The sequence below is a fragment of the Manacus candei genome, unplaced genomic scaffold (genome assembly GCF_025592945.1).
Source record: "Manacus candei isolate 608988 ecotype Guabito, Panama unplaced genomic scaffold, ASM2559294v1 h1tg000043l, whole genome shotgun sequence".
In the NCBI taxonomy this organism is placed as follows: Eukaryota; Metazoa; Chordata; class Aves; order Passeriformes; family Pipridae; genus Manacus; species Manacus candei.
Window position 1 is genome coordinate 3,441,013 of NW_026138091.1, and position 20,661 is coordinate 3,461,673.

General features: G+C 37.8%; 1 long non-coding RNA gene across 1 annotated transcript; it reads left to right on the top strand.

Annotated features, from left to right (window-relative positions):
- The first annotated feature begins 1,816 nt into the window (after window positions 1–1,816).
- Window positions 1,817–20,011, top strand: LOC127474743 (uncharacterized). The gene is made up of 4 exons (XR_007905967.1): window positions 1,817–2,191; window positions 10,282–10,333; window positions 16,725–16,825; window positions 17,178–20,011. It is a non-coding gene; the product is annotated as an uncharacterized LOC127474743 (long non-coding RNA).
- The last annotated feature ends 650 nt before the right edge of the window (window positions 20,012–20,661 follow it).

Genomic DNA, 20,661 nt, shown 5'->3' on the forward strand with positions numbered 1-20,661 from the left:
TGATTTTGTTAAAAAAGTACAGTGGGCAGTTGTGTAGAGTTATTTGTCCATGGAAACATTTAAAATCTATACAGACTCATTGGTGCAGAATACATTTTTTTTTTTTCTGAAGACAGGCTGCATTGGCATTTGGCTGTATTAACAATACTTTTCCTTCAGAGCTCCCAATTTACAAAGTGAAGAAGGAACTGCCACCTGTTGGATCACAAGATACAGGAAACCAATCTTGGAAATCACTCTCCTTCTTCCTATGAATCTCTTCCAAGGATTCATCATGACCCATGGCTCTGGTTTAAGTTTTTAAGTCAACAAAAGTGATTAAGGGACTGGAGCATTTATCTTACAAGGAAAGGCTGACACCTGTTCAGCCTTGAGAAGAGATGACTGAGAGGGGACCTCATCACTGAAGGGAGGGTGTCAGGAGGATGGAGCCAGGCTCCCTTGGTGGTGCCAAGCGATGGGACAAGAGGCAACAGGCAGAAACTGATGCATGGGAAATTCCACCTGAATATGAGGAGGAACTTCTTTACTGTGCACTGGAACAGATTGCCCAGAGAGGTTGTGGAGTCTGCCTCAGTGGAAGTATTCAAGAACAGTCTGGACACATTCCTGTGCAATGTGCTCTGGGATGACTCTGCTTTGAGCAGGTAGGTTGAACCAGATGATCCACTGTGGTCCCTTCTAACCTGACCCATGCTGTGATTCTGTGAATCTGGGCTTTCAGTGTGTCAACAAGCAAGACTGAAGGAAGAATGTTACTAGAAAAGTGTTTAGTTCCATACTTTGTCTCTTCTAAGACAAAAGAGAAGCTAACATCTGGACCAGGAATCCAAACTACTGGTGATTTCATTCCTATTCTGCTCTGGTAACAGCTGCAATTCTGTGCTTTTTCATCTTGAGGGTTTGTGAGCAAGCTACAATTGAATCCTAGATTGTTAGTAAAAATGTCTATTCATAAATGTGCACCTTCAGTATTGCCAAACTGCCAATAGGTGTTTTATATTTCTACTTGGAATTTTATGTGTATTATAGAAATAGTACACTAATAGAAGATAAAAACACTACTGATGTATAGACCTATAATGATTCTAGTGAAATAAAAAAGTGTCTGAGAGCCATGGCTGATAAAGGTTTTAAAAAAGAGAATCACTAAAAGTTACAGAAAAAGCTGCAATATTGTGATACCTATGGTGGTATTTTTCCTTAGAATTGAGAATGTGGAGCATAATCTTCTTTAAACCCAAAAACCTACTATGCCCAATCTTTTTCTTTATTTAGTTCTGCATAAAATAAGGGTATAATTTACTCTGTAAACAGTCTGTGATGAGCAGACTGCTGCGTTAATACCTTTTGTTAGTGTCCGAAATGACAGTCAGTCAAAAAGAAGTGTCTATGGGGCAGAGGAAGTGAGAGGTGGAGTCAGAATATGCAACTAATTTATTATTCCAAGGATGTCAGACAGTCTCACAATATTTAGCACTAAATCTGGTTTTGATGGCATGTGTTTTTTTTAAAGGAAACTCTCCAGGGAATTAAAATGTCCCCTTGTTTCCTGATAAGTGAAGATACTGATTTAGACAGACTTACCTTATTTAAATATAATCTGTGCCTGAAATGTTAGTGATTAATGCTTTGAATAGTCAGCCAGTTGCAAAAGCAATGAGTGCTTTGCTGATGATGTGCAAGGCAACAGCCCAGCTGCAGAGGGCGGAATACAGAGGATGACCACAACAAATCAACCTTCCTTTAGCAAGAAGCTGTGTTTTGAGCCAGATAAGGGAAAAGGCCAATAAGAAGCAGATCCTGTGAGGTGGGATAGTGCTTTTTATCACACCAGTGTCCTCCCTTACTGGGTGTAAAACTCCCCCACGGGTACAGTATCAGGACATTCACATTATTCATGGGGTATAACTGGCTCAATTGTAAAACTCCCCCCCCCCCCAGTAAAAATATCGGGACATTCACACATAGGCCTGCTTCCCACCAGAGGACTGTGCACGATCCACAGTGTTACAACAGAAAGTGTTAAAGTCCGCCGCAAGGGGAGGTACCTAGGCATTCCCACCAAGCCCGAGTGTGTATTAACTCATTGAACTTTGTGCTTCACGGGCTTCCCTCACCCCCAACAGATCAAGACTTTAACAGACATCTAAATTGCAACAATCAACTCTCATTGCTGGATACACAGAAGGTAATATCTTTCTACTCTTATCCTTTTTCTCTCTCTCTCTTTCGTATAAATTCTTCCTCTCAAAATATATTCTAAATCAGACTAAAGAAATTTCAGTCAATGCCTTAGCAAGTCCCTTGTTGTGTCTGGATAAGTTAAAATTGGCTAAGTTCACGTTTGCTAAGTTAAAGTTTGTGAAGTGCCTTACTTTGTCTGGATGGGTTAAAGCTTGCTAAGTTAAAGTTTATAAAGTGCCTTATTTAGCCTGAATGTTGTTTTAAAATTTTCCAAGTACTTTATTCTACCTAAATGTTCTAAAGTTTGCAAGTAGAAGTTTGTCATTGAACCTCCCGAGAATTTTGTTGTTTCTCCCACATACCGCCCAGAGTGAATCAAACAACCTTCCCCTAAACCCGCCAAGTGGACTAGGGCATAACAATCTGTTCCATGTGAGGTTTACTAGGCTTTATGATTGTCTGGTATTACCTGAACAGTTGAAGCATTCTACAGAATAGATTCTGGATGCTTCACATCTGAGGCTTAAAGAAGTTACTAAACCTTCATGACAACCATGAGCTTTGACCAATATCAATTTCCCTAACACTGTGGTAGAGAAGTTAAACACCAATTTGTAGTTAATTCTGTTAAGTCAAACTTTGTTTTGACTACAAATTTTGTAGTTAATATATTTATTAAATAGACTCTTTTATTTTTTTAATTTAATTATATATGTAATTATATGCAGGACTAATTAGCAATAGCCCAGTTGTGCCTTAGGGCATACTTTCAAAAGACACCAGTACCAATAACAGGCCAAATTTTCAACAGAGCTGTGTTCTGATGTAGCTGAAGATAAATTGAAGCAACAAACAACAAAAGGAGGGCAGTGGAAAGCAGAAAGCAACAAGAGAAGAGGAAAAAGAGGAAGAAAGCACATCAGATTCATACAAAATATTTTACAGAACAAATAGTATTTTACAAAAGCACTCTAAAAATATTTTACATCAATATAGTTGAAAATCTTTTTTAAAACACAAGTTGAATTACAGTAAGAGAAGTTGAACTACTCGTTTCCCAACGTATGGGTATAAAATATCAGACTTCAAACATTTTAAAGTTAGCAAGGATAATTGAAACAAATATAAAAATATAAAAATATATGCAGAGGTGAACGAGAATTTTTATATTTAGCACTGAATCTTATTCATGTGAGGTCTCAGATTTAATATGTGCTCAAAAAGTCAGTATATTAACTAGAGAAAAACATGTGTATGAAAAAAGAATATAGTATTTTTGTGACTGAATGTAGTAACTAGGTTTGGGGTCCTTAGAATAATCACACTAAAGAAAGAAAGAGAATTTACTTCTCAGTAGAGGAAGTTTTAAAAATGTTAGAAAACATATTTAAAAAATATTCAGTATGCTACCTGTAAACATCTGGGGACATTTTTAAAGTCATAAAGTACTCTTTGTCTAAGTTGGGAAGTTAAGCTGAAAGAAAAATTATTATTTAAAGATTGTACTAGTAGAACAGAAAGTCATCTGACAGAGAATTAAATATTTAGTTTAATTATACTCCACTTATCAGACTAGTCCTTATAGTTTTGACTACTGCATTGGAATTTGCTAGTATGCTCTCTTACTAAACTAATATTATTAGCATAAATGAGTTCAGTCTTGTTTCTAAAATATTACCAATTTTTTTTGATAAATTTCAATCTTCCGGTCAAGTCCTTGATCTTGAAAAGAGTAACCAGGCATTACCCCTTAATATATGCAAATGTAAGACATCTTAGAATATTATTTGGCTTAAAAATCTATTTGTGGGGAAATGGTAGTTGGTGCTCAATGAACAAATTAAGATTTCCCAAGTTAGCCCAGGAAATCTGTTAGAACTAATGATTAAAAGAAGTTGTATACTAGTAGGTAACATAGTCATGAATGCTCTTGCAAAATACTAAGAAAATTGCTGCATATTTTTTTATACAATAATCTTAATCTTAACTGAATTAATGGAATTTACAACAGAAATTTGTTCAGTCATGGAGCAGCACTTGCTTTATTCAGGCTTGTAATTTTGTCCAGCATTACCACAAATTTCAATATAATGCAGAATCCCATAGATGAAACTATCCTAATGTTGTCCACTACTGTCATCTGATACTTGTTTGGGTTTGTACTACTACAGTAAAGTGCCCAATGGTGCAATTGTTGTAATATTGGCAGAGCGAGAGACAAATATTTACTACCTGGTCTGATCAATAATGTAACAGAGGGATGAGACAACTGATATCTCAGTGTGTTTTCGCTATCAGACATTCAAAGTGATCAATGATAAACAAGAAGTAGGGTACTGTGATATCACCAATTACTCTGAAAAATCCAGTGCAGAAATTAGAAACTGTGTGGTGAAAGGAAGATACCAGTTTCCTGCGGACAGACCTTAATTCATGCTTTCTTCTGACTTCTTCAATAAACTGTAAATTTATAAATTTAAATGAGTCTGAAAACAAGTGGTCTGGGTGTACTTTTCACTATTATTCACATCTTTATGCGTCTTAGGTGGGAATCAATTTCTAAACAGATTTCTACATCATAGATATCTTAGGCTGATAAATGGAGAGAAAAAAAAACTCAAACACATTTAGGGGGCACCTCATCTACTTTAGACTTTAGGATGAGATGAATGATACACAGAAAGTGTTTATTTTTCTCCAGCAATTACAAAAGGGAGTGAGTTCAGATGTAGACACCTTCGTTGTAGACATTGCATTTGGTTGGCTGAATTCCACTCTTTCCGTGTTTTATAAAAGGAAGGGAAAGACAACAGCAAAATCCTCCTCTTTTGTTTCACTGATGAGCACACATGAGGCACTATGTCACTAAGGAATTAGTCCTTTAGTAAAAGCAAAACATTAGCTTTCCATGTAAATCAAGCTTCAGTAAAAAGAGTGGATTATTGCTGAATATACTGAATAATGATCAGGAGCACATACCACACTGTACAGCAAGGACCTTGCTTTAATTGAATTGCAGAAAAGGTGTTACATGTGAAGATATTTTTGAAAGTGGGCTTCTCTGGCCATGTTTTTCTTCTATAGAGACTTACGCAAGAAAATTTTTCATCCATATCACCATGTGGTACAGGTGGGAAGAACATAATTTTTCTTTATTCACATGGAATCCCAGGTCATTGTCAGTATTATTCAGCCTCCTGAGTGTTTCTCTGCTCAAAATGGCAAAACATTACAGTCTTTTGATAAATTTTTTGTTTGACTATTGATACCACTACCAAAAATGTTAGCATAAGGATTATGTCAGATCGAATTTCTGCATATTCTGTGTTTTGGGTCATATTACTCAAAAACCTATTCAGCCTGCTCAGAGTTTTGCAGTCCAGGTCAGAAAATAAGCATTCTGAGTTTCTTATGTGTTCCTGTTCTGGCCATGGTTTCACATTTGGGAGAATTCAGTGGCTCTTGGTGCATGCTAGAGCGTAGCTTGGAGCCATCTGCAAACTCTTCTTAAGGCTGTATCTCCAGAACAGAACTGACATCTGTTTTATTTCCAAATTCCAACTGTAATCCTTCTATGGGTTCAGAAAATGACAGAAGAATCATGGAAATAGAAGTCATTCAAGGTCGTTGTTCAGCCTGGAGAAGGGAAGGCTCCAGGGAGACCTTATAGCACCTTCCTCTATCTAAAGGGGACTACAGGAAGGCTGGAGAGGGACTTCTTATAAAGTGATGTAATGATAGGAGAATGGGTCATTTTCTTCTTTAAACTGGGAGTTGGTCTATTAGGAAGAAATTCTTTACTGTGAAGGTGGTGGGACACTGGAACAGGTTGCCCAGAGAAGTTGTGGATGCCTTATCCCTGGAAGAGTTCAAGGACAGGCTGGATAGGGCTCTAAGCAACCTGGTCTACTGGTAGGTGTCCCTGCCCATGGCAGGGGGACTGGGTCTCTAGGATCCTTCCAACCCAAACCATTTGATGATTTTATGATTAGCCTAAAAAACTACCACTTCTGGATTTTGAAATTTCATGAACTTCAATTTTCTGAAAGAATATTCTGGAGAATTATCAGTACATGATTGAGCCTTTCAGGGTGTAGAACTATGGTATTGTCTTGTGTTAAAATAAGGTGGAGGGAGAGTCCCAGATGCCTAGACCCTTGGCAATCCAGGGTGTCTCAGAGGGCTTCACACATTGACAAGTCTCACATGCTCCCACTGATCACCTCTAGTGATAAGGGGTGATCACAATATAAAGCGGTGATAAAAGATTGTAGCCTTAGCTGCTTACTAGAGCTAATTTTTGGATAGAATACTGTTAAATTAGAATAGGGCCTTGCTAGCTTATGCTACCTTACATACAGGACATGGTTAACTTTATAATGAGGATTCTAGCAGAAACAAAAACCTTGGAGTTGTGATAAGGAGCTTTGAGAGAGACCTTGAAGATTGATAAAGGGGGGCTCCAGGAGAAAGAGATAAGATGAAACCGGTTTTGAGGTGAGTGACCAGTACCAGTTTATCATTCTTTGCAAAGGTGAAGAGTTCAGAGCTGAGGAAGGCTCTTACTTCATCCAAAAGACCCTCAGTGAAGACCCCCAAGGGGCATTCCAAGGGGGAGTTATAGATGTGGTGTGTGTTAATGGTTTCCCCTCCTAATTTTCAGGAATTCGCTGACACAGCTAATGCATATGTAACACTACTAATGTATATGTAACACAACTAATGCATATGTAACATTGTATCACATAAAAGAAGCTGAACAAAGGCAATAGGTGTGCATGTTTGGCGAAATTATTCCCCATGCACCCGGTGCTATAAATAAACGCACCTGCTTCAGTACTCTTTGTGAGTTTTGGGGTTGTTTCCGCAAGTCACTAGTATTGATCCTGTGCTATGTAAAGGATGTATCTCAGGGACACACATAACAGAAATTTCTCAGCTACGTGTTCTGGGTCTGCCTTATTTATATCAGAGGCATGGAAACAGAGCACCAGAATTTGGCTTGCTATTTTTAAAATACCCATAAATAAAAGCAAAATACTGTCATTTTTATTATAAATTAGTGGACCTGAATCACAAAAACTCAGCCAGACTTTAAAACATCTGTGTTCCTATCAATTTCAAGTCATGCTACTAAGTCACACTATTCAATGAAGTGTTCTGAGTTAATTAAAAGGGATGGGAAAGATTTTTTTCTCCAATAATGTCATTCTCTCTTTCAGCCAACTAAACTCTAAATGCTTAACCGTGTATTTGACCTCCTACAATCTATCACTCACCTTGAAGAAATGCCATTTTTTCCCAACAATCACTCAAGATTCTTGGACATATGGTGTCTCTTTCTGTAATTTCATTTGATCTTGATGAAAGCCAAACCATTAAAGCTTTTTTTTTTTTTTTCCAGGAAAAAATAACCTGAAGGGAACATTTGTTTGAATGATACAACAGTATCATCAAGTTACCAAAGACTTAAATATTAGAGACAGAACTGTGTCAGGTGGAGCTGACGATTTTAAGCGTACTCTTTTGATTTAAAACAAGCTTGATTTTTTTTCCCTTTTCCTGGCATATATTACAAGACATTGTCTCTAATTGTTTCTGCAGATGTGTTTGTTTTAGGACTGGATTTTTTTCCTCATAAATGGGTCTAGAACATAGTGTTGTCTGTGCCTTGAAAACAAAGTCTGCAGCTGACAAGATATCTTTTCCTGGTGATGTGACCTGAACCACACAGACAAATCAGATTTCATTTTCAGCTACAAATATTGTTCACAATCTATGAAATTCCATGTGTAGGTGATTTCAAAATTAGTAAATCTGGTCTAGCTGAGATGGAGTTAATTTTCCTCATAGCAGCCCTCACAGTGCTGTGCTTGGTATTGGTAGCTAGAAAGGTGTTGATAACACACCAGTGTTTTGGCTACTGCTGGGCAGCGCTGACGCAACATCAGCACTGTCTGTCCAACATTACTCCCCAACCTCCCTTCCCTTCACAGTAGGCTGGGGATGAGCAAAATCTTGTAAGGGGACACAGCTGAAATAGCTGACCCCAACTGACTGAAGGGATTTTCCGTACCATATGATGTCTGCTCAAATATAAAAATTAAGAAAAGAGAAGTGGGGAGCATTTGTTATTTACAATGTTTGTCTTCTCAGTCAACCACTACATGTGCTGAAGCCCTGCTTCCTGGGAAGTGCCCAGACATCACTTGCTGATAGGAAGTAGAGAATAAAATTTATTGTTTTTTCCTCCTTTTCTTGCATGTGCAACCTTTCTCTTTTGCTGTAGTAAACTGCCTTATCTCAACCTATGCATTGTTTTCCGTCTTATTTTCTCTCCCCTTTCCAGCTGAGAAGGGGAATTAATAGAGCAGCTTGGTGGGCACCTGGTGCCCAGCCAGGGTCAACCCACCACAATGAGTAAGACCAGGCATATACTGCATATAGAGCATATACTGCTGACATGTCTTGGTGATACTATAAAGCCCTATGAGATGACTTCTTTTGACTTAGCATGATAGTTGTCATTTATGCCTTTAATTTTTTTGGTGCAGCACTCATTTGAATCATGAGGTACCACTAGTGTGACAGAAGAATTCATGACTTTTGAAGGATTTGTTAGTCAGTTTAAATTACACCCCTATGTGTGATTTTTCTGAATGATTAATGTTACAATGTTTCATCTTGTAGTATTAAAAAGGAAAAAAAAAGAAAAAGCACCCCTAGACAATGTTCTAACTGTCCTTAACCAATCTTTAAATCCTTCAATGAGGTTGACCTAAATTACAAAGTCACTTGCTTGCTATGTTGTTGTGATATCCCATGGCTATAACAATACAACTGTCAATCTCAAAAGTGAAGTTTTGAGATTTCTATACAGAAAATAGAAAACCAGAACTGGGCCATGATTTTAGAACCTGCTTCCATGATGGATCAGAATGACCTCAAACTTCATCATTACTGTTAAATGTTAAACCTATTTTTTATCCTAACTTTATAGTAATAATGTAATAAAAAACATCATGTAAATTGCTTCTCTGAGTATAAAGGGTGTAGGAAAAACTTCAGACAGTTTTTTCTATGTGTTTAATATGTAAGGTATGATATTATGATATGAATTGAATTTTGGCTAAAGTTTTTATTTTGGACAGCAGACAATGGATTATGTAATTAAATGCAGTGAAAGTATTGATGGAAAAGCAGGGTAGAGTCTGTGAAGGAATGCTGTAGTGTCCGTCAATTCTTTAAGAGAGCTAAGGAGGAGACTTCGAAAATCCACCCATTGCTTTAATCATTCCACCTGGCATCTGTCATGGGTCTTGTTTTAAAAGAAATGTGTATTAATGAAGACAGAGTTCCTTGTAAAAAGGTTACCTCCGTGTTGTTCTGAATCATCTCTGTTTCAGGCTTAGCATCTGTAACAAAACAAAAAAAAAAACCAAAAAATAGTTGTAGGAATTTTAAAAAATACTATAAAGATACATTTACTGTTTTTCTGACAAGATAGAGATGTACACAGCCTTTGCAGTGTGCTAGCATCTAACATTATGAATTAGGGTGACCAATGGCTGCATTGCCCTTCAGGTTTTTTTTCAACACCCACTAAGAATAATCTTCTCCATAACTTAGGCACTGAAGTGAGACTGACAGGCCCATAGTTTCCAGGGGAATCCTTCTTGCCCTTTTTTAAAACTGGGACAATGTTCACCAGTTTCCAGTCAACTGGGACCTCTCTGGATTGCCAAGATAGTTTAAAAATCAGTGGAGGATGCATCCTGATGATATCAGCCAGCTTTTTAAGCACTGAATTCCACGAGGCCCCATAGATTTGTAGGGATCTAGTTGAAGCAGCAGATCCTCACAATTTCAGGGTTAACTGGGAGTTTATCATTCTCACAGTCATGGTCTTCCAGCTCAGGGCATGGGACCCCCTTCATCTGTCATCAGTGTTGAAGACAGAGGCAAAGAAAGCATTAAATATCTCTGCCTTGTCTCTGTCCCTGTTTGTGAGGTGACCATCCTTATCCTGTAATTTCGGCACTGCCTTTTACCATTAATACATTTTAAACCCCCTCTTTTTATTATCCCCCACAGTTCTTGCCAGCTTCAAATGAACTTTGGCCACATGAATTTTCTTCCTACAGTGGTGAGTAGCATCTCTGTACTCCTCTCACATCACCTGACCATGCTTCCACTGAGCATACATCTTCTATTTTTGCCTTATCTCCAGGATTCCTGCTCAGTCAGCCTGGCCTCCTGCCTCATCTGCTTCACTTCCAGCATTTAGGGATTGCCTGTTCATGGGCCCTTAGAAAGCAATACTTAAAAAGTGACCACCACTAATGGACCCCAGTACCTTGAAAAGCATTTTCCAAGCGGACATTACCTACCAGTTCCCTGTGCAGCCTGAACTCTACTCTCCTCATGTCCAGGGTTGAAATTTTGCTGGCACTTTTCCTCCCATCAACAGATTTTAAACTTGATTGCTTTGTGGTCGCTGTGGCCAAGAAGGCCACCAATCTCCATTTCACTCATGAGACCCTCTCTGTTAACAAGCAACAAATCAAGGAGGGCTTCTTTCCTCGTTGGCTCTCATAGTACATGTGTCATGAAGTTGTCATCGAGGTGTTTTAGGAATTTTCTGGATCTGATTGTGCCAGCTGTGTGATGCACCCAGTTAATTTTTAGGTAGTTGTAGTCACCCATGAGGACAAGGGCAGATGATTAAGAGGTATCTCTTAGTTCCTTAGAATAAGTCATCGGTGTCATCGTCCTAGCTAGGCAGTCCATAGTAGACTCCCATGATGACATCTGCCCAGAGGCTCTTAACTGTGACATTGCCAACTCTAAGCTCCAGCCCTTCCGTTATATAAAAAGCCACCCCCTGGCCTCACCTGCCCTGCCTATTCCTCCTGAAGAGCCTCTAACCATCCAACATGGCACTCCAGTCACAGGTACTCCAGTCACTGCATGCACTGGTGTAGAAACATTTCAGATGTGGTTCATTGTAGCCAACACCTCATGGAGCAGATTGAGGGATCCCACTAGCATTCACTTCCTCGAATTTTGGTGCACCATCCCACTGCCTTTCACTGGAAAGCCTGGTTTTGTCCCTTTATCCTTACAAACTAGTTTAAAACTCTGTTAAATTTTATGGGAAAGTCTGGCTTGTTTTGCAAAGGTAACATCTCCAAATAGATGTCCATGTTTCCAGGAGATTCTATTTGTCATATCACACCTGCATGTTCACTGAAAGGGCTTTGTACTACTGTCCTGAAACCTTTCCAAAAACTTGTCAGTATGAAAGAGTTACTTAGCATCACAAAATGTCCTAAGTTTATTAAAAACAGTAAGAAGGATGCTGTCTGTCTTCCTGGAGCCAAAGGACAGATCCTACAAAACCAAATTCTTTCTCTGAAATAAGGTCAGGAATTTTATGAAAATGCATCATTTTTTATTGGCACAAAAAGCTTGTTTCAGGGTGAGAGGTTACAGGAAATGTCTTGGTCTTGTATCTTAGAGATACAAAGAAAATGGATGGGAAGTCTCAGGTGGAAGGCTGAGTGAGACCAATTGGCAGCTGGGTGTGAGCCAGCAGTGGCTGCTGTGGTGCCAGGACAGAAGTATAAGGACTTTGCCAAAGAGGGATGTGCAGCTTCTCAGAGAAGACCTTCCCTAGCTTGGCATCTGTGGCCTGTAGTCCCTGTTCAGAAGGGAAAAATGAATAGTTTTATGATGGGCTGGAGTTTTTGTGCGACTTACTTACTTCGATCTGTCGGGGAAATTCCTCGGCAAGAGTTAGGGAGCCAGCTGATGCTCTGTTAGTCAGATGGAGAACATCTCCTGAAAAGGACTGTCAATGGTACTTGGCTGCATCTCAAAATATCTGGGAAAAGCAGATTCAGCCAGTCGAAAAAGAAAGGACTGAGAACTGTGGAGGATTTAAGGGAGCAGTGTCTCTATTCTCATGTAATGCTGAATTGCCAGAATAAAACTTGATTTTCATCATATTTTACAATGCACTGATTGTACGGAATCTATCAATGCAACAATAAGTTATGCCTTCACCATGATTATAGTACATCTTGTATAAGTGACTAAATGAGAGGCTAAAATTGCTGTGGCATAGGGATTTATATTACAATAGATATTTTTGCATAAATCTATGGTGATGCTTCAGCTTTCCCTGACATCCACATCTTCAGAATATCCTGTCAAAGGACTCTGAATTAATACTGCCACTAGAGGAGGCTGGCAAAAATAGACAAGCCTTTAGTCCTCAGAGGAGGTAAAAGAAAAATGGAGAACCTGGTTAGTGCATTTAAAATTTAGAATTTTTTATGTATAAGAGAAAAAGGGAGAAAGGAGAAAGATTAGAAGTCAGTGTACTCATAGACATGCTTCCTCTCAGGAATGCATTTTCTTTGCTTTTTACTGTCTGTTTTCAAAACAGCAAGGCACCTAAACACTCAAAAATTTTGATTTTAAAGACAATCCTTCTCCAAATATTTTTCAGTAGAAAAGATACTTTTCTGAACTTCTCCATATAGATGGAAGGACAGTATGAGACATGAAAATTTGTAAATACTTATCACACTTCCTGAACTATATCTAAACTCCCCACTATTGAGTTATTAGTGCAGTAGGGAACATTTAAATGCAATTAAGGAAATGAGAAATCTGTCAGGATTATTAGTGCAGCATCTTGTAATACAGGCATGCTTGCAGCTAATGAGGACAGCTGCCAAGCCAAAAATATCAATTATGTCTGAATGACAATGGATTTGATTACACTTCTTTCTCACTTTTTCATTACAAAAAAAAGAATATGACAATTCTGGGTGAACACTCTAATGTTTGAGCCCTGGTAGAAGCAAATAGGAGGAGAAAGAGGGAAAGGGAAGGGAGGGGCGAGGAGATTTGTTCTTATAGTACTGTGGTTAGAGCAATCATGTGGGAAGTTGAATCACTATATTTGGTTCTTATTCCCCATGAGATTTTAACATTCACATCCCACGACTGACAGTTACATCCAGCAAAAAATTGCTTTATGTATTGAATATTTAAGATACAAGGTAGGAATGGGGGACACACACACAACTTTCTAACATGGAAGCTTGGCCTGAAATAAGTCCTGTAGTGTCCTGTCTTTGAGAATCATATATCAACCAGTACCTATGGTGTTGCTTGCAACAGGCACCTCTGCATCTGGAGCTTTGGCAGTTCTAAAATATTTAAATATTAATTGATCTAGAAAGTAAGAAACAGAAGCTCCCAAAGTAGTGGTAAGGGGCTAACCTGAAAGAAAGGATGCAGATTTACCAGAAAGGGTGCCACGGTCTAGTAACCATGGTGTTAGTGGATCAAGGGTTGGACTCAATGATCTCGGAGGTCCTTTCAAGCTCTGCTGATTCTATGATTCTAAAAAGGTGGGGAAATAAGCAACAGAGTGTCTGCCCTTCTCAGGAAAGAGGAAACGAGCTCCTGGTGTGCTGGGAGAGGTTGGCCACATATGTAAGCAACAGAAGGTAGACCTTCTTTTCAGCGTTTGGAGATGAATATACACATTTCTCAGATCTCTTTCTTTGACTTTGTATTGAAATAAAAAGTGGGTACAGCAAATCGAAGCTACATCCATATAGGGAGCAGCAGTCACTTGAGCATAGTTGATCAACTACTTCAAAGCTTTACACCATGTCTGTTCTGCTGACAGTTGGCTACTGACAATAGTAATAGCTGGCAGGATCTGACTGTTCAGAATTACTGGCACCTCACCAAGAAATGGAAAGACTGCTTAGAGTGGATTTGGATATATCGTAGATGAAGCGGAATATATCATGCTTTAAAGTCAAGGGCAACTGTTCTTTCTGCAAAGGGGCTAGATGAGGCAAGAAGGACTTATAAAATCTCTTGAAATTATAAACATTCACTGCTAGTAAGAAAAAAAACCAAGAAGCAGTGTAATTTGAGATTAGCCAGGCAGCAATTATCCCAGCAATAATATGGTATATGTTTCTTCTTTACTGCTCTTGTGTAGATTACAAATGGTTTTTAAAGCAGAGCCGGATAAGCCTGGGAATACTGTACTTAGTTTAGGAGCCAGCAGGAAAATCTACAGAGACTTCAAATCTCACTGAGGCCCTTGCTCAGCCTTATAGACAGGAAACAATAGCAACAAAACATTAAAAGCTTAAGAAGAAAGAAATAAAACCTTAAAAAAAAGTCGTGCTGGACTTTCTCTGTAGAGCTTTCTTATTAAGTGTACTGGATCCTTCATTTATGTGTCCACACTCTAATGACCTAACAACCTGCTTCTTCTGCATTGTCTTTTACTGTATTTATATAATTACTCAAATAAACAAACCCCAGAAAGCTGAGAGTTCATCTCCTTCAACAGCATATTCACCAAAAAAATTCAATGGGAAAAAAAAAAGATGTAATTCCTTTGTCTGTGTGTGTGTGATCTTCATCTAAAATCTTTTATTTCTCCCTGGTGTTAATGTTAGAGCAAAGGGCTATCCAGAATAGTCTATTACTGTCTTCCCTTTCTCTTTTCCTTTGTTTTATCACCAAAGTGCTCTAATATTCACTGCAATCTATGTACCATGTCAATTTATTTTTGTCCTGTCTGTCTTTACTAGTAAAGAAGTGTTTCTGAACTCACTTAGTTTCCCCTGTTGACAAAACCACAATTTATCTTCCTTCCAGGCTGGAAAAAAAAATAATTTCATTGATAAACCTTGGAAAATCTGAAACAATGCATTTTTACAAGTTTGGTTTTGAGAATTCTAATCCCAGTAAAAATTTTAATCTAAAAGTCATCATATTGCATTGCAATACACACCATTTTTTTCTTCTGAAGAAAATTATGAATCTAAGCAACATTTCATTTTCTTTTCTGCCTGTAAGCTCTGGAGTTTAAAGGCTGTGAAATTTTGAATGGGTTTGCATTTGGCTGCAAATATTTTGACAATTTTCTGGTATCATACTTGGTAGAAATCACAGCACCTAAATCTGTAATCAATGAAAAGTGCTGAAAACACAACAAAATGAGCAAAGTCAACAGATGCCGAATACAGATGGAAAGGAGTTGGCACAATGCCTAACACCTTGTACCTAAAATTGAGTAGCTATTTTGTCTTTATTTCCTTGTTTTCCTTTTAACAAGATTGTTCTTCCAGCTTTGTAAATCACATATAACCAAAGGTTATATGCCATCCAGGTCCCTCACAGTTGAGTGATCAGCTGCTTCCTTGGGGCTTGGGCAGGGGGGCCATGCCCACCTCAGGGCTGTGCCAGCAGCCTCCCAAGCTGCCATGGGACATCCCGCAAGGGCCAGGGTGCTGCCATTGTTCCTCTGTTGGTTTGTCGGTCTCTGCATTTCACTGCTTAGCAAACTAGCATAACCTGCCACAATTTTCAGTTTTGCACTGATACACCAGCCTACAAGGAGTGGTAAATGAGGATTCCAAGACTTGGATATGAGCTGTTGTAATGAACAAGATTATCAGCCATGGAGCCAAAGCAGAGAGACATGTCTCTTCTCTTACTTAACATATGTGATTAATACTTTTCAACCCTTTAGAGAGCTTATTCTTTGCTACTCTGCAAGGACTAAAAATTGGTTGACTTTTTTAGATCTATGAGGAGGTACCTGTCTGGAAAGCTTAATAGCAATAAGGGGCTGAGTGAGGGCTCTGAGTTTCTTCCCAGGAACCAGAATAATAATCTGTTCTCCCTTGTGAAGCCTTTCTTAGAAATGTTATAGAACCACAAGGGTCATCTTGTCTCTTAAATACTGGATCCTACGTGCGTCAGACCTACGTCCAGTCTCTAATGTTAGTTATCAAAAATATTTTTCTTTTGCTTTCAAAATACTAACAAGAATAATATCCATAATATAAAAAACCAGCTTTGGTGTCCTTTAATTCCCTCGTTAAAGGAACAGTTAAAACTGTGGGAGATAAACCACCTCACAATAGTATATAACCTAGAAACAAAAACAAAAATGAGGAAGACACTAAAGGATGTTCAGTAGAACAACACACCTACCACTCAGACAAGCATCTGGGATCCGATTTCTATATTTTGCAGTAAGACCACTGAAGTCTTAGTTGATTACTTTCCTTCCAAACTGATGTTTAGTGAATTATAAAATGTAGACTAATTTCACGTGTTCTGTGGTGGTCTCTACTTTCTTTTCCATCCTGATAGAAAGGCTCATAAGTTCCAATATTTGTTTTTCTGTTTCTCAAAAGTAGTGTTTCCAGATGAGAGAAAAAAAAAAGAAATGAGGTTCATAAAGTAATCTCTGAAATCTAATTGCCAGTGTCAGCTACAATAAAAATGTCTCCATTACTACCCAAAAACCAGAATGGGGAAGAGGCTCTTAAGCAATTGAATTATACTGACACATGAAGCCACCAAAAGCAGTAACTAATTAGCTTAGCAGTATTGCTGTAATGTATTACAGTGTTCTCCCATAATTTAGACAACTTTGAGTTTTTAAAGATACTTGAACATTTGCTATTTTGTAGATTTGAAGTCAATGGGATGACCATGACTTACTGAAAACAGCATTTTGCCAATGTTGATGCTTTTGAAAATCTCATCTTTAAAGCTCTGTGGAAGTAATTGGGTAAGTATGTTGGCATGGACTGGGGAAGGAAACTGAATTGCTTTTTAAAACCATCTTAACGGGCTATAATGGACTAGACTTAATTATAATCTCTAATTATAATTAGACAACTAGAACAAAAAGGAACCGTCTGACTTTTAAGAAAACAGGTATTCATAGAAAACAAACAAAAAAATAATCCAAAATAATGTCAATAACTCTTCAGCAGGGACCTCTGGGTACTTAAGAAGCCCTAAGCTTCTACACGAAAATGTTTGTTGCACAATGTCACCTTTCTGCCAACATCCAGTGCAGAACAGGGATGAAGCTTATGATTTATATGACGTAAAAACACCACTCTCTATATTTTCAGGCAGTAAAGCTGTTATGATCAGAAACTGCAACACCAGAATGACTGGAAATATGATCAGGATGCATACTTCTGCTTTGCAGTTGGAATTGTAGCATTCTTGAAAGATTTCATGAAGTCTGAATATTCATTTCTTTTGGGAGAAGCTAAGGATCTTCTGGTAGAGCAAATTTTTCTGTTGTTTGGACCAAAGCAAAATAGGACCTGGAAAATCACAGAATTATAGCTTCTTTTCTTTTTTAATTGGTTTCTTCATTTGTTTGGATGGTTTTGTACAATGATTAGAGACTAAATGTTTTATTTAAGCTGCTTTGATTTCCTCTAAAATCATTGCCAACTTGAGCACAAGATGATACATGAAATCAAAAATTCCTTTCTGAAAATGTTATACTACGCCATTTACCAAATCAAGCACTTCAGTTCTCATTAGCTCTAGAATAAAATATTCTGGGGTTTAGGCAAAAAGCATCTATCCTATTATGGATATGCCATTTTCAGTAAAATTGTATTTCAACTGGTACCTGGAATATGGCTAACCTTACCTGCCTTTGGCTTGAAAATAAAAAACAAACCTTCATTTTACCATTTTATCTTCCCTAATTTGTACCATATAAATATGGTTTGTCTTGTACTATTTAACTAAATTAGCAAATAACCAGACCAATAAGAAACAAATAACTGTTTTCCCACTGGATTTCTCACTACCCTTCCAGCCACTGAGCCTTACTTGTTCTTGGCAATTCTGCAATTATGCAGCTTTAAGTGAAAGATACACAACGTGCACCCCCTTTCATCTTATGTCTTGCTCCAGTATGTCCCCAATTTACATTTTTTCTTTCTATTTACTGAGAATATTGCACATTTCCCATCGTTAGTAAATGCCCAACTGACTGAAAAAAAATGTTAAAATAGCAGTGGGGCAAGAGAGAGGCCAAAGAAAATGGCATCAATCCTACTGGAATAGGATATGTAATCTCTCATTTTTTATACTTTGTGAGGTTAGAAGGTTTCCCATTGTAATACAATAACACACAATTTCTTTGATATTTTTGTACCTTCAGCATGGCCATTTACAATAGAATAATTTTTGACTGGAATCTACAAAATCTGACTGACCCAGTCCATTACTGTGCATGTCTTTGTTACTTATTCCAGCAGGGACATGGATGAATTATCATGGAATCATAGAATGATTTGAGTTGGAAGGGACATTAAAGATCCTCTAGTTCCAATGCCCTGCCACAGGCAGGAACACATTCCACTAGACCAGGTTGCTCAGTGCACCATCCAACCTGAACTTGGACACTGACAGAGATGGGGCATCCACAGCTTGTCTGGACAACCTGTTCCAGTGCCTCACCACCCTCACAATAAATAATGATTATATTAATAAAAAGAATAATCATTATCATAACCATCATCCTAATATCCAATCTAAATCTGCCTTTCTTCAGTTTAAAGCCATTCTCCCTTGTCCTATCACTAATTCCCTTGTAAAAACTCCCTCTCGAACTCCCTTGTAGGCCTCCTTTAGGTACTGGAAAGTGCTATATGGTCTTCCTGGACCCTTCCCTTTTCCAGGCTGATCAACTCAATTCTCTCAGCTTAAATTCACAACAGAGATTCTCATGTCCTCTGATCATCTTTATGGCCTTCCTATGGACTCATTCTAACAAGTTCATGTCCTTATGTTGGAGGCAAGTATTGCAGTCTGGGTGCGGAATTCTCTGAGAAGGTTCAAAGTGGGATTTTGATGCTCAGAATGGTCTTACAGGGTCCTGCTGCGGCCACTTTTGGAAAACAATAACAATAATACACACTTTCTCCTGAATGAAAAACTTTCTCATTATCCCTGCCTGAACATGTCTATTAAAAGCTCATATTCTTCCTGTACAGTTAAAGTTGTTTACTGGCTATTCTCATCTAACAAATCTGTAAATGTTTCTACAAACTTGCGCTTATCATGTAGGCTAGATTCTTTTACTTTTGTTTTTGGTGCTTTAAGATGTCATATTACTCATGAACTTATGATGCATAAGTGTTCTTTCTGCACAACACCCACATAACACATTTTAATTATAACACATACACCCTCTCTTTTTGTTCATATTTTCATTATCTCTTTGTTTGTTATTATGGAAATAGTTGTGTTACTGGCATATTACTGACACCATCAAAAGGTAGAATTCAATTTGTTTGTCTCACGTTTCAAAATGCAACAAGCTTACTAATTATCACCCTTTTTTTCCATCTGTAGCTGCAGTCAGTCTCGTTGAAGTGGTATATATGTTCTCACCTGCTTTACAGTAAGACCAAATAAAAGCAAACTCAAAGGAAAAAAGCTACTTTTCAAAATTTTATTCTAGCTTGTTTGCTGAAACCTCCAGGAAAATTGTCAAGAGATTTTCAGTATAAATGTTTATGTTACAAACTGATTCAGATCCTTTTCCTTTTGCTAATCTATCCCTTCTCTTAATTTTGTTTTAAATGATTAGTGGCTTGTAGTGGTTGACACCACTCTTTGGGGTCATAGTAGTAAATGATATTATGTCATCATTCTGACAAGGCATTTAATATCTTTCCTTATTAATCATCTTACACCTTTTAAATATTTCATTACTGCATTTTTCATACGTTGTATGAGGTTTTTTCACCAAATAAGAGACAATACTTGGCCATTTCTCCCGTGGCCTAGAGTGGAGACAGTATTTTCATCTCTTATTATAATGTGAAATGTGTAATGTAACTCATGGAATCAATAAAAATATTCAATACATGAATCAAAAATCAAGTTATTTCAGTTAAGAGTAAGAATCCCTAAAAGCTGCATAGTCATATCGCCAACAGTATTTATTGAGATAGTATATTGTAAAATGAATTCTATTGAGAGTAAGACATTTAAAATGGAGTTACTTATTGATCCTAAAAGAATGAATCTTCTGCTAAATGGTTCTGGCTTTCATTTTTAATTTCTTGCTCTGTATTCCCTAATGTGTCAAAGAGACAAACCCAGCAGTGCATATTCCCTGTCCAACCTGTTGACGTGTTTACCGTTAACGTTTATGGCAATGGCTAAAAATTCTAAAAGATTGCAGCCTAAAGTTTTCTATGTCTATCCTTCCACTAATGCACCAAATAGACCTCCCAGACTACAAAATGAGCAAAGTTTAATTCCGGAAAATGTTTCTAGCACCTCTAATAACAGAGCCATTCTGCCTTGAATTTTTAGCCAGAATTGAAGCATACAAAGAACATCCAGGTGATCTAGCTTGAGCTCTATCAAGACCACTATAATTCACCCAAGAGTGAAGTTGCAATATCATGTACTTTTGATATACTACAAAATCCTATTTAGATGCAGCCTTAGTCATATTTTATGTCTCTACATTTATGCTGAATTAGAAATCTAATGTCCAGTGACAGACAGACCTACTTCCTCTGGCAACTCCAAAACCAGTGATTCTGATACATCTCACATAGTGCTTGG